Source organism: Oreochromis aureus, linkage group 3 (assembly GCF_013358895.1).
Source record: "Oreochromis aureus strain Israel breed Guangdong linkage group 3, ZZ_aureus, whole genome shotgun sequence".
NCBI lineage: Eukaryota > Metazoa > Chordata > Actinopteri > Cichliformes > Cichlidae > Oreochromis > Oreochromis aureus.
In genome coordinates this window covers 59,082,439-59,094,280 of record NC_052944.1, presented here as the reverse complement: position 1 = coordinate 59,094,280, position 11,842 = coordinate 59,082,439, and the positions used below count along the sequence as shown (strand labels likewise).

General features: G+C 40.5%; 1 long non-coding RNA gene across 1 annotated transcript; it reads left to right on the top strand.

Annotated features, from left to right (window-relative positions):
* The first annotated feature begins 6,527 nt into the window (after nucleotides 1-6,527).
* LOC120435882 lies at nucleotides 6,528-7,505 on the top strand. The gene is made up of 3 exons (XR_005609992.1): nucleotides 6,528-6,590; nucleotides 6,673-6,807; nucleotides 6,889-7,505. It is a non-coding gene; the product is annotated as an uncharacterized LOC120435882 (long non-coding RNA).
* Nucleotides 7,506-11,842: the final 4,337 nt, after the last annotated feature.

The window sequence follows — 11,842 nt, the reverse complement described above, 5'->3', positions numbered from 1 at the left end:
TTGGAGTAAATGGACTCTGATGTTCATCTCTGGATATTTTCATCTCGATAAACAACAAATATTCATTCTAAGAGGAGGATTTCCATGATGTACTGTGTGTGTTACTGCACCTTTGTATCTAAGGTATTTTTCACAAAGTATTCAGATTATTTCTGAATCAAACCTGCAGATGTTTTCAGATCTGATATTGGAGGAAAACCTAAAAACTGTTACATAGATAATGTTCATGTTTTATGTTGATATTTCCTCTGTCCCTGTCCTGCATGATTAAATGGCCGGACTGTTCATGGGCCGGGGTCTTTCCCCCAGCATGTTTTAACTTGAAATTTAAGTTATTTATATTATTGTGTTTTGTGTTTGGTATGTTGTTTTTTTATTTTTTTCTCATGTTCTGTTTTGTATTCTGCCTTAACTCTCCTTGTTCATGTGTTTACCACTGCAGCTCTGTAACTACTGTATTGTAGGAAGCATTCAACTCATTTCTAAATGAAACCTACAACTGTTTTCAGATCAGGTTTTAGAGGAAGATGTTATTCTACATCCTGTCTTATTTTGGTAATTCTTGTTTTCACCTCCTTTCTGATGAGGATATTAGACTCCTGATGTTTGACTGGAGTTATAACTACCAGGTGGTGACTCCATCTGAACCTTTTCCCCTGAAACTACCTGGACTTTGGTTCGCTGCTTTTTAAAAATGTAACCTTTGGAGTTAGTTGGATCGTTGCAACTTCATCCTCAATAAAGATTAACTTTGTTAATTCAGTCTGCCTTCGAGTCTGTATTTGATTTTTAATTTACATTGTATGTCAGAGCACTTGCCCAAGAAGTGAACCCAGGACTAGACTTGTAGTCAAGACCGCCTAATCCGAGACCAAGACGAGACCAAGACCACATAAAAGTGGTCTCGAGACATCCAGCTCTACCCAGGACTAATGGACTCCTTACTTGGCTAAAGGATTTTGTTGTTGTTACACTTCATGTCCCTTCACCTCCTTTGCTATGTTTCTTACCAGCTACTTCCTTGTGCTCCCCTCTTTCAAAGAGGAAACTGGACACTGCAGCTGCCTGAACCAGGGTAAGGTGATGCCAGACGTAAACTCACCCTCCCTTCGAGGACAATGGTCACTAGACCTCCACAGAGGTCTAACAAACCAGCAGACGACTCCAAGAAGGTCGTCTGCTGGTCGACCTTCTGAACTGTTTTCACCTTCAGACCATTCCCCTTCTGAACTGCTCCCTACAGCACTTGTTCCCCTGACATTTCTACAACTCAGTAACAGAGTTAAAGGAGATCAACATCCATGTTTTCTATCAGCTCTGTCGGATCTTTCGGCAGGATGTCCTTTATAAGTCTTCAAATCACTGATTTATGATCATTTGCATTTCATATATATAGAGACCTACACACTTTTTTTCTCTGAATATTACAGGGAGATGAAGGCCGATTCTGCATGTGTTTTCACTGCACTTATATTAACACAGCTCCTTGTGTCTGATGTGCTTTTCAGACGTGTAAAACCAAGTGGGATCATGACTAAAGGAACAAGGATTTTCAAAATGTACCAATGTGAAGGCAGAAAGAAGTAGGCAGCATCTTGATGCCTTGCAGGCACACAGTTTATTTCCTCTCTTTCTGACCACAAATCAGTGGTTGAAGCAGGGAGAAGTTGCCTTGGCCAAACCACATCTATCTCACTTATTGTAGATGAGTGAGATAGATGTGTAGTTATGTTGCCTTCAGTTTCTGCTGTTAGTCTGTTGTCTTTACTTTATGTTCTGGTTTAAAAGTTAAAACTTTATGTTTCTGGTTTATTTTGGTCAAACAAAGAAACTCTTCTCATGATATACAGTGGAGATGAAGTTATAACACTGACAGCCAGTCAAAGAAAGAGGAAGAGGGTTGTAGTTGAAGTGACAGTGAACTGATCTCAGAGCTGGTCTGATATCATTGAGCAGCAGGATGGAGGAAACGTCTCTGCTGTGTCTGCTCTGTAAGTTCACTCTGTGTTTTTCATGCCTCTGCTGTCTTGTTGAATGTTAAACTCTGAATTAACCTGAGTTTAATTTCTCTTTAGTTCTGATCTCACTGCTGAGCTGCACCACAAACCAAGGTCAGTAACTTTCTTCTGTCACACTGTAAACCTGACTCGCTCTTCCAGGACACTGTGGGACACATTAATCAAGAACATGGTGCAGCTAACTGCAGACAGACCTCTTTTTCGTTGAACTGAGTTGTTTGTATTATTTTCCTAAACCCCAGTCACTCCTTCCAGCAGTTAAAAGTCAAAGACTGGGTCAATTTACCTTTTTGAGCTTTTTGGACTTTCTTTGGACTTACTAGTTACACATACATGTATTTTTCCTGTTAGTGTGTAAGTTATGATTTGATTTCATAGTTGCATTTGTTTTGTTCCTCTTTCAGTTCCTCCCTTTGTCTTGTATGCTTTGATTTACTTCAGTTGTTTAGTTGTCTCATTCTCTCAAGTTTCCTTTCTGTGCTTATTGTCAAAGTGTCTGTACTCCCAATTATAATATGTCCAGCCTTAGCACAGGTTCCGGTTTTTAATTGTATTTTTTTGGTTTCATTAAGTTCATAATTTTTGCTTCATAATTTTGTACTTTATATTTTACCTTTTGTACTTCCTACCATCAGCCAAAATAAACGGCTTGCTTTCAGTTAAACTTAGCCTGCCTCGAGGCTTTGGGTCCTCACTCCTCACACTCAACCCCATGACACTAACTGACCATTTTGGACCCAGCAGATGCAGATGTAGTTTTTATGGAGGAGAATAAGGTGGAGTGTTCCAGGCTTTCAACCCTCTCACATAGAATAGACTAGAATAGAATAGAATAGAATAGAATTCAACTTTGTTGTCATTGCACATGTCACAGGTACAAGGCAATGAAATGCAGTTTGCATCCATCCAGAAGTGCTTTAGCCATAATATAGATATATTACAAAATATGTATTAGCAATAATATATATATGTAGATATACTACAGAAATGGGTCTATTATGGGTATGTTACAATGTACACGATATGAAGGTATGTTGTGAATATTCAATTTAATTGAATTGAATTGAATTTAATTCAATTTTATTTAAATAGCGCCAAATCACAACAACAGTTGCCTCAAGTACCTTTATATTGTGCAGTAGATTGTACAGATCTGCTGTACTATAAGTATGTACAGGCTATGAAAATCATATAAATATGAAAACTATACAGAAATATGAAATATGAGCTATGCAAGTTATAAACAGTTGTAAACAGTTGTAGAATTATAACTATCTACTATTGTACAGAATGATTGTGTATACAGTATTTACAGTAGTGCAGTTTAGATCAGTGAGATATGTGGATAATTCCTACAGAGGCTATATAAAGTGCTAGTGGTTGTGAGTGGTGGTTTAGTCCATGTTATTATTGTGTGTATGAGGGTACAGTTGTCCATTTGTTTGTTTTGTTTCTAATGTCTTGTTTAGACTACTGCGGGAAATCTGTGTTGCAACCTGTGAAGTAACCGGAAAGTCTCATTTAACCTCAGTGTCCTAACTTTCCAACTAGCCCGATGGACACCTCCAGAGAACTGTGACTACAAGTCGGGTCAATGCAGCTCACGACTATTGTAATTGGCCAGTTTAGCACAGCTGACTGCTCCTGTGCTTTTCTGGCTACTTTTTTTCCTACAATTTTTGAATTTATGAAAATTATCAGAATTAGACTAGGAATGCTAAAAATGCTGCAGATGAAACAAACCAAAGGTCAGCAGAAATTATCTTCCATTTTTAGGAGGTTAAGGGTTGTAAAAGATAGTGAGGCTTTGAGAAATACTGAAACCAGCTAGCTAAAATTATACTGATCTGTAGAAACAACCTGAAACCCATCTTTGTGCAAACTGAGAAATCCCTGTACAACAAGGAAAGAAAACATTGAGACTGTTAAAGAAAACAAGCTGACAAAAACAATGTACTTCAGCAAATACATATGTGAGGCTGTTTCAGTTGCTTAGTAATCCAGTACAATACACAATAAACAAATGTATGAATATAGTGAGAAAAGATGGGCATGTCTGTGAAGGTTCTCAGTCATCCAGGTGATCGTAGTCTAAGGAGCTTGGAAAGAAAAGCGTCTGGATGTTTCACCTCTCATCCAAGAAGCTTCTTCAGATCATGACAGATTCAGATTGTGACCTACATCTGTTTTCACACCTTGGCTCGTGTGATTAGGTAGAGGATCATTAGGGGGTCCATGACCCTCTTGCGGGACACACCCACAGAGCTTAAATCTGGGACTCTCCACCCTTTGACCTTAGAACTGAAGAAGCTTCTCAGATAAGAGGCAAAGTGTCTTCAAGCAACTTAAAGAAGTTCAGACGCTTTTCTTTCCAAGGTCCTTAGTAAAGATGGTCATTTTTTTTAATAACCACAAACCTTTTTAGCTGTTTTGGGGCTGAGTCATTTGCCTGCCCAATCTTTGGTGTCAAAGTTAGGGTGTTTTTGTTTGGCCTTTCAACTTTCTGGTAGGTAGTGTCATCGGGTTTGTTGTACACACTGTCAAAGAAAGCTAGAAGCAACTGTGGCTTTGTGCATGGGCCTAGGTGCCAGAATCCAAACACTTAAGCAATGGGCCAATCAATTTTCTCATGTTTAATTTTAAAAAATAATATTTTTTTTAATAAAAATAGTTTTCCAAGAGTCTCTTTCTGTCCCACTATATGTCAGTAAATGTTTGATTAAAGCAACTTTTATTGAACACTTTTGATCTCAGTGTTTAAGTAAATGACAAGGGTATATTGATCTTCACAGCAAAAATAACAGTGAATCAGATATTATCCTCTTAATTTATTCATCCAAGTGTATGTGCTTCCACATAAACCATCGATTCGAAGGAGCTGTTCAACATAGTGTCAGAATTATTGAAAAATGGCTATAATATATTATATATCATCTCTTGTCCCTCACAGCTCATCTGACTGTGAGTCCCAGCAGCTCTCAGCTTTTTGAAGCAGACTTTGTGTCTCTGAGCTGTGAGGAGGACGACAGCTCTGCTGGATGGACTCTGAGGAGAAACACAAGCACAGACAAAAGAACAGCGTGTGGAGATGGGTGGGGAGATGGACCAGGATATTTCTGCAACATGACTGTTTTCCCTGAATGGGACACTGGAGTTTACTGGTGTGAGTCCAGAGAGGGTGGCATCAGCAACATGGTTAACCTGACAGTCACTGGTAAGCTGAGTGTGTGGAGTTAGTGTTGATGATGATTATGATGATGACAAAGCTTTTATTTGTCACTTGCAGTTGCCTGCAGTGAGATTGGACCTCTTCCAACATATATCACACAAAAATCACATTGGCGAGAACAGGTCAGAACAGGTAGCGGAAAGAAAACAAATGAATTGTACAACACAAGAGGGCAGTGGTGGAGAGAAAAAGAGAACAGACTGAGCTCCTGGTAGAAGATCAGTATGAGAACAGAAAACAAAAACCCCTCAGCACAAAAAGCACATGAATCTTCACACCATGAACGAAAACACATCACATCATCAGGAGGCAAAAGGGGTGGGTAAATGGGGTGAGAATTCGCCGGTGTAGACAGCAGCATCCGGTCCAGCGGCATGATGTTGCACCCTTCCCATCGCTTCGATCATAGTGGCCAGCCTTGTGGGATTTTGGATTGTAGATGGAATCCAATAGAATGACGCTCCCAGTGGTTACACACGTTCCAGCCATGCTTTGGGGCAGGAGTAGCTCAGTAGGTGTAGAGTGGTGTCACGCTAGTCGGAAGCTCGGGGGTTCGAATCCACTGAACGGCTACTCTGAGGTACTCCTGAGGAGTGTACTTTTCCTACACACTGCGCCCAATGGCTGCCCGCTGATTCATTGAGTGAATCAGTTAAAAGCAGAGAGGAATTTCCCCACGGGGATCAATAAAGTATACATTATTATTATTCCAACCATAACCTTATCCCTAACTTTAACAACAACCTTGATCGTGTTAGATACTGTTTTCCAAAACAATTCAGGATGAGAACGTAAAATAAATATACAAGTTTTTAACCAGTCCAAACGGTTCTCATGTTTCCTCCTGTTTCTGAACGTGTAGCATAGAGACGTGTTGTCACATAGCATAATAAGTTACGTTTCGGGATCGGGCACTAATGAACCCAGTTACCAGATTATCAAATCCATCTTCTTTAGGTTTTAGAGAACAAGACTGAAAGACTCTCTGAGGGTTAAAGTTACACGAGAGGAGACAAGGCCATCAGAAGCCAAGCTTTAAAGTGTTGATGAAGCTGTGTGTAAATGGATGAAATGCTGTAGTTTGTCTCTGTGTTGAGGTGGATCAGTGATCCTGCAGAGTCCTGTCCTCCCTGTGATGGAGGGAGATGACGTCACTCTGCTCTGTAAAACAGACACCACCTCCTCCAACCTCACAGCTGCTTTCTATAAAGATGGCTCCCTCATCAGGAAGCAGCCTACAGGTCACATGACCATCCAGCATGTTTCCAGGTCTGATGAAGGCCTCTACAAGTGTGACATCAGCGGTCATGGAGAGTCTCCATCCAGCTGGATCACTGTCACAGGTGAGGAACTTCACTCTTATGTTACCTCTTTTTTCATTATATATTCACATGTGGTTGAAATACCCACACATTTTCTCTGCAGAAAAACATATAACCACGCCCCCTGACTCGTCCTTACTCCACTTTGTGATTAGACTGCTCTTCCACCTGGTGATGTTCTGTCCATATGTCATCTCCACTCTCCTCATGGTGTCTTTGTATCGAAAGACAGCTAAAGGTAACTGAATCATTCACTGATTAATCAATATGCTGAATTCTCTATAAATTAATGGCTGAAACACTTCATACATTTTTACAGGAAAAATCTTCCGTGTCTCAATCCTGCCCATTCAGCCTGAGCAGGGACTGGACGATGAGCATTACGATGTCATCTCTGATGTCACCACAGAGTATCACTTCTGAATCAGAGCTCTGTTGCTTCTCTTTAGGTCTCACTAACTTTGTCCTCTCCACCTCTGTTGTGAATCTTATCTGAATAAAAGGACTCTGATGTTCATCTCTGGATATTTTTATGTAGATAAACAGCAAATGTTCCCAAGAAAATCTACTGGAGCTCTCAATAGAAATTATATTGACTTATGATTTTATGCCCCACACTCAGTCACTACAACCAATTTTAGAGTTTCTCCACCTGCTGAACCCACTTTAACCTCTGACTGTGCACATTTTACTGTTTGCAGGAAAAGTCATCGTCTACAATGACTGAAAATAGAGCTAATTTCGACTTTCTTACTTTGAGTACATCTCAGAGCCTGCACTTTTCTACTTATACTTGAGTGAGGAACTTGAATCAGTACTTCAACTTTTACTGGAGTATTTTTTTACAGTAGTGTTTGTATTTGTACTTAAGGACAGAATGTCTGAACTTTTGCCAACTCTGCTTGCTCTGCCTCCTTCGCGATCATCAGTTTGAACTACCTGGCGTCCTGTTGTTGATGTTTCTGACTGAATTCAGAAACATTAAGGTGTTGCTGCTGCTCACTCACAGATACTGACAGAGTGTAAAAGTGTTGAAATTGACTTTTTCCTTTTGGTGCTTTTGCTATTAAAATGATATCTTGTGAAACTCTTTAAACTGTTCCTCTCGTTCGTGTAGCTACAGCTCATTTGGTTTTAGCTGTGATACCCCCCTGCACTTATTCTCCATCTGTTTTTGTCATAGCCACGTATGACAGGTTGTGAGAGGTCCCAGGTCTGAATCCCACACAAGCCTTACATTGTCACAGCCTGGCTCATAAGACCCACAGTCAGTATGAACGATTAGTTGGTGTTGGATCATGCAATTTGTCGCTAGATACAGATAGATATATATTACATATACATATAGACATATACAGATAGAGATACCTGCAAAAAAGTAAAAAGTATTATGTTAGCTTCTTCATCTACAGAGGATGATACTTAGGCATTGGCCACTTTCATATATTGTTTTAGTAAGTATCCAAAACATACAAGTTTCATAATTTTTCAAGGGATCTTATATTTGTTTTCACTCTTGTATGCTTTTCATACAAGTTTCACACAAGACAGATACAAACTTTATAAGATTTATATATATCTTTTCCATATGGGATACCACACAGTGATGCAGCTGCTGAGGATACTCTCAACGGTGCCTCTGTAGAAGGTGCTCATAATGGGGGTTGAGGCTCTTGCTCTCCTCAGTTTGCAGAGGATGTAGAGTCACTGTTGGGCTTTACTGACCAGTGATACAATGTTTTTTGACCAGGAGAGATCTTCTGAGATGTGCACACCCAGAAACATGGTTGCTTCTTACCCTCTCCACAGCAGCACCGTTGATGGTTAGTGGGATGTGCAGGGTGTGAGTTCTCCTGAAATCTATGATGATCTCTTCCGTCTTTTCCACATTCAGGGGTTGGTTGTTGTTGCTGCACCACTCGGCCAGATGGTTAACTTCACTCCTGTAGTAGAAACCATCATTGTTGCTGATATGACATACCACAGTTGTGTCATCTGCAAATTTGATGAATAGGCTGGAGCTGTGTGATGGTGTGCAGTCATGGTCCAGCAGAGTGAAGAGAAATGGGCTCAACACAAATCCTTGGGGAGCCCCAGTATTCAGTGTTCATGTGCTGGAGATGTTGCTGCCGACCCATACTGTCTGCTATCTTCCTGTCAGGAAATGAGTCTCAGTGTAAGTCAATGTATGAGTCTCTAGTGTCCAGATGTGTGAGAGCTGAGTGAAGGGCAGTTGAAATTGCATCATTGGTTGAGCGGTTTTACTGGTATTTGAACTAAAATGGATCCAGGTTTGGAGGAAGATATGTCTTGATTTGGGGGATCACTAACTGTTCAGAGTACTTCATAATGACAGAGGCGAGTGCAACCGGATGGTAGTCTTCAAAGCAGGAGGGAGATGACTTCTTTGGAACAGGAATGATTGTGGAGGCTTTGAGGCATGTGGGAACGGCAGTGTGGCTTAGTGATGTATTAATGATGTCTGTGAAGACATCTGTGAGGTCCATAGCACAGTGCCTCAGTGCTCGTCTAGGGATGTTGTCAGGACCAGAGGCTTTGTGTGTGTTAATCCTGGCAAGGGATCTCCGCACACTGTCTGAGAATAATGTCACCAACCGATCGTTGGGAGGGGTGGAGTGTTCTGTGACTCAAAAAAACAAAGCGAAGAATTTGTTTAGTTCATCTGGTAAAGAGGTGAAACTGACTGCAGCCTGCAGAGTGGGCTTGTAGTCTGTGATGGTTTATATTCCTTGCCACAGCCTACGAGTATCTCTGCTGTCCCTGAAGCTTTGCAACTAGGGGTGGGTTTTTATAATCGATTTATCCATTAAAATCGATTCTGGCTTGGATAACGTGAAATCGATTCATTAAAATCCTGAATCGATTTTTTAATATAAATTTATTTTGCCCAAAACGCCAGAATCTCAGGTGAAACCTCACAAAATTTCAACAACCACCAAACAGCTAAGACAGTAAATGAGAGCAGGTACACGGATTCTGCACAAAGACGTAAACACACAGCCTGTAGCCTCCGACGGATCAGAATCAGTGAGATGTCGCCTTTCTCACCTGATGGGACGGACACGGTCGGGGCTGAAAGCCGACAGCTCGCTGATTCTGATCTGTTAGTTTTCTCTCTTTCCAAACAATATTGACTGAACCAGCAGCAAAAGAAGATCCAAACTGCGCTTCACATAAACATCGTCATGAATTCCCTCTGACTTTTGCTCTTTTGCTTCCACCACGATAAAATCACACTTCATGCACAGCTCTCTCTCTCTCTCTCTCTCTATCTCTCTGTACTTCAAGAACAGTTTCCCGTCTAAAAATCTGTTTTCTGTATTATTCGCTTGCTTGTTACGCACAAGTTGTTTACAGCGCTGTCGGACGCTGTTTTGTTTTGTTTTTTTCGTTTTACATACTTCCGAAAAGAAAACCTAATTTCTGCCGTTCAATACTGAACAAATTTAAACTTTTTAAAATTATGCAAAATGCAAAACGCTCAGCCGTGTCTCTAATAAAACCGCTGTAACGTCAGAGGTAATGTTCATGTGTTGGTTTTCTTTTGTTTTTGATGTACTGCAGAATATTCTTATAAAATCCCAGGCCAGGATAATCACCTTCACGTTTTTCTGTGTTTTATCTTCAGCTACTTTGACACAAAGGCCTCTGCTGTGATGCTCACACCTTTGATAAAGTCTTGCTTGTGTCAGCTTCCTTTTTATAGATACAAAAATATGTAAATGTACTGATCTGAATTATAATATTTCTGACTGTCAAAATTTCCCAGATTCAAATTGAATTGAATCGAATCGTGGATCGAATCGATTCTAGAAATCAGTGACGATACCCAGCCCTATTTGCAACCTCCTCCTGGAGTACTGCCTTTTTGCCTCTCTGATGCCATGTGACAGGTTTGTAATCTCCTCTCTGGGTGGTGGAAACATTATCCAAAATGGTGTTTCCTCCTGTGGGAAATTTAATGCATTCATGCAGTTTGGGAAGAACATACATTTGGTATGCATGATTGAAATGACCCACTAGGATGTGAACAGCATCTGGGTGGGCCATCTGCTGCTCACTGACCTGCTGATACAGTTGATTTGGTGCCTCACTCCTCCCTGCTCCTGTTGTTATTGGAGCAGGGAGGGATATAGACAGCAATAAATAGTATGACTGAAAATTCCCCCGGTTGGTAGAACGGTCTGCACTTGATGATCAAAAGCTCCAGCAATGGTAAACAGTGTTTGCGAGCCATAATAGCGTCACGACCCCAGGCATCGTTGATGTAAACACAGTCAACTACAGGAAGACACAGTTTGTTTAGCTCAATCTGTGATTTTATTAATATAATTGTTAGATTTGTATTGTTTATTGCCATTTATGCTTAGAAATATTTACTCATATATGCTTAGAAGTATATAATCATTTGTAGATTGAAAGAATGTTTCATCCCAGGAGGTCTGTAACAACTCTGTGTAGCATGAAGAGGGGAGTGTGTTCACTCCTCTTCAGAGTGTTCTGGCATAGATCACACACCTCCTAGGAGAGGTCGTATCTTCTCTTGCTGATATATGGTATAACAAACACACGTACATCTGTTTGAGTCTAAGAGCCTTTTGTTTAGATGGACCGCTAGACTCCTGGCACCAGCTTTGGGGAGTCTTCACGGGGTCACATTTTGACCCCACACATATATACACACACACACACACACACACACACACGGTATTCTTTGTTCACATATATACCTATATAAGATGTCATATGTTAATGAACCTATGCATATTCATGTAACCACAATAAAAGGAGTGCTATGGGGAACCTGGCTGAGAGTCTGACGGAGGTCAAGTGGGTGGAACGACACTTGGCTCCAGGCAGGCCTCCCTCATGCATGAGTACTACAAAGAACTTTGCCTACTTGTGTCTTGCTTTTGCTGTGTAGCAAATTGTCCTGAACGTTCCAGCGAATAGGTTTATGCTACAAACCTATCATTAATCAATACTTACATTAATATGGTCAATATGATTAATTAAAATTCAATTGTCCCTCCAAGGAGGTCGGAGACTTTAGACAGGTACTTATGTTGCATTCAGGGTCTAATGTCAGTAGTAGATTTTGTTGCTTTTGATCTTTACTTTGTGTTTTACAACTATGGCTTCAGAGTAGCAGACAAATAAACACAAAAAGTTTTCACACAAGGTTTTTTATAACCGCAAGTCGGAAACCCAGAGACAGAGAAAAGGGAAGAACAGAAAAAGGAAGAGGAGGG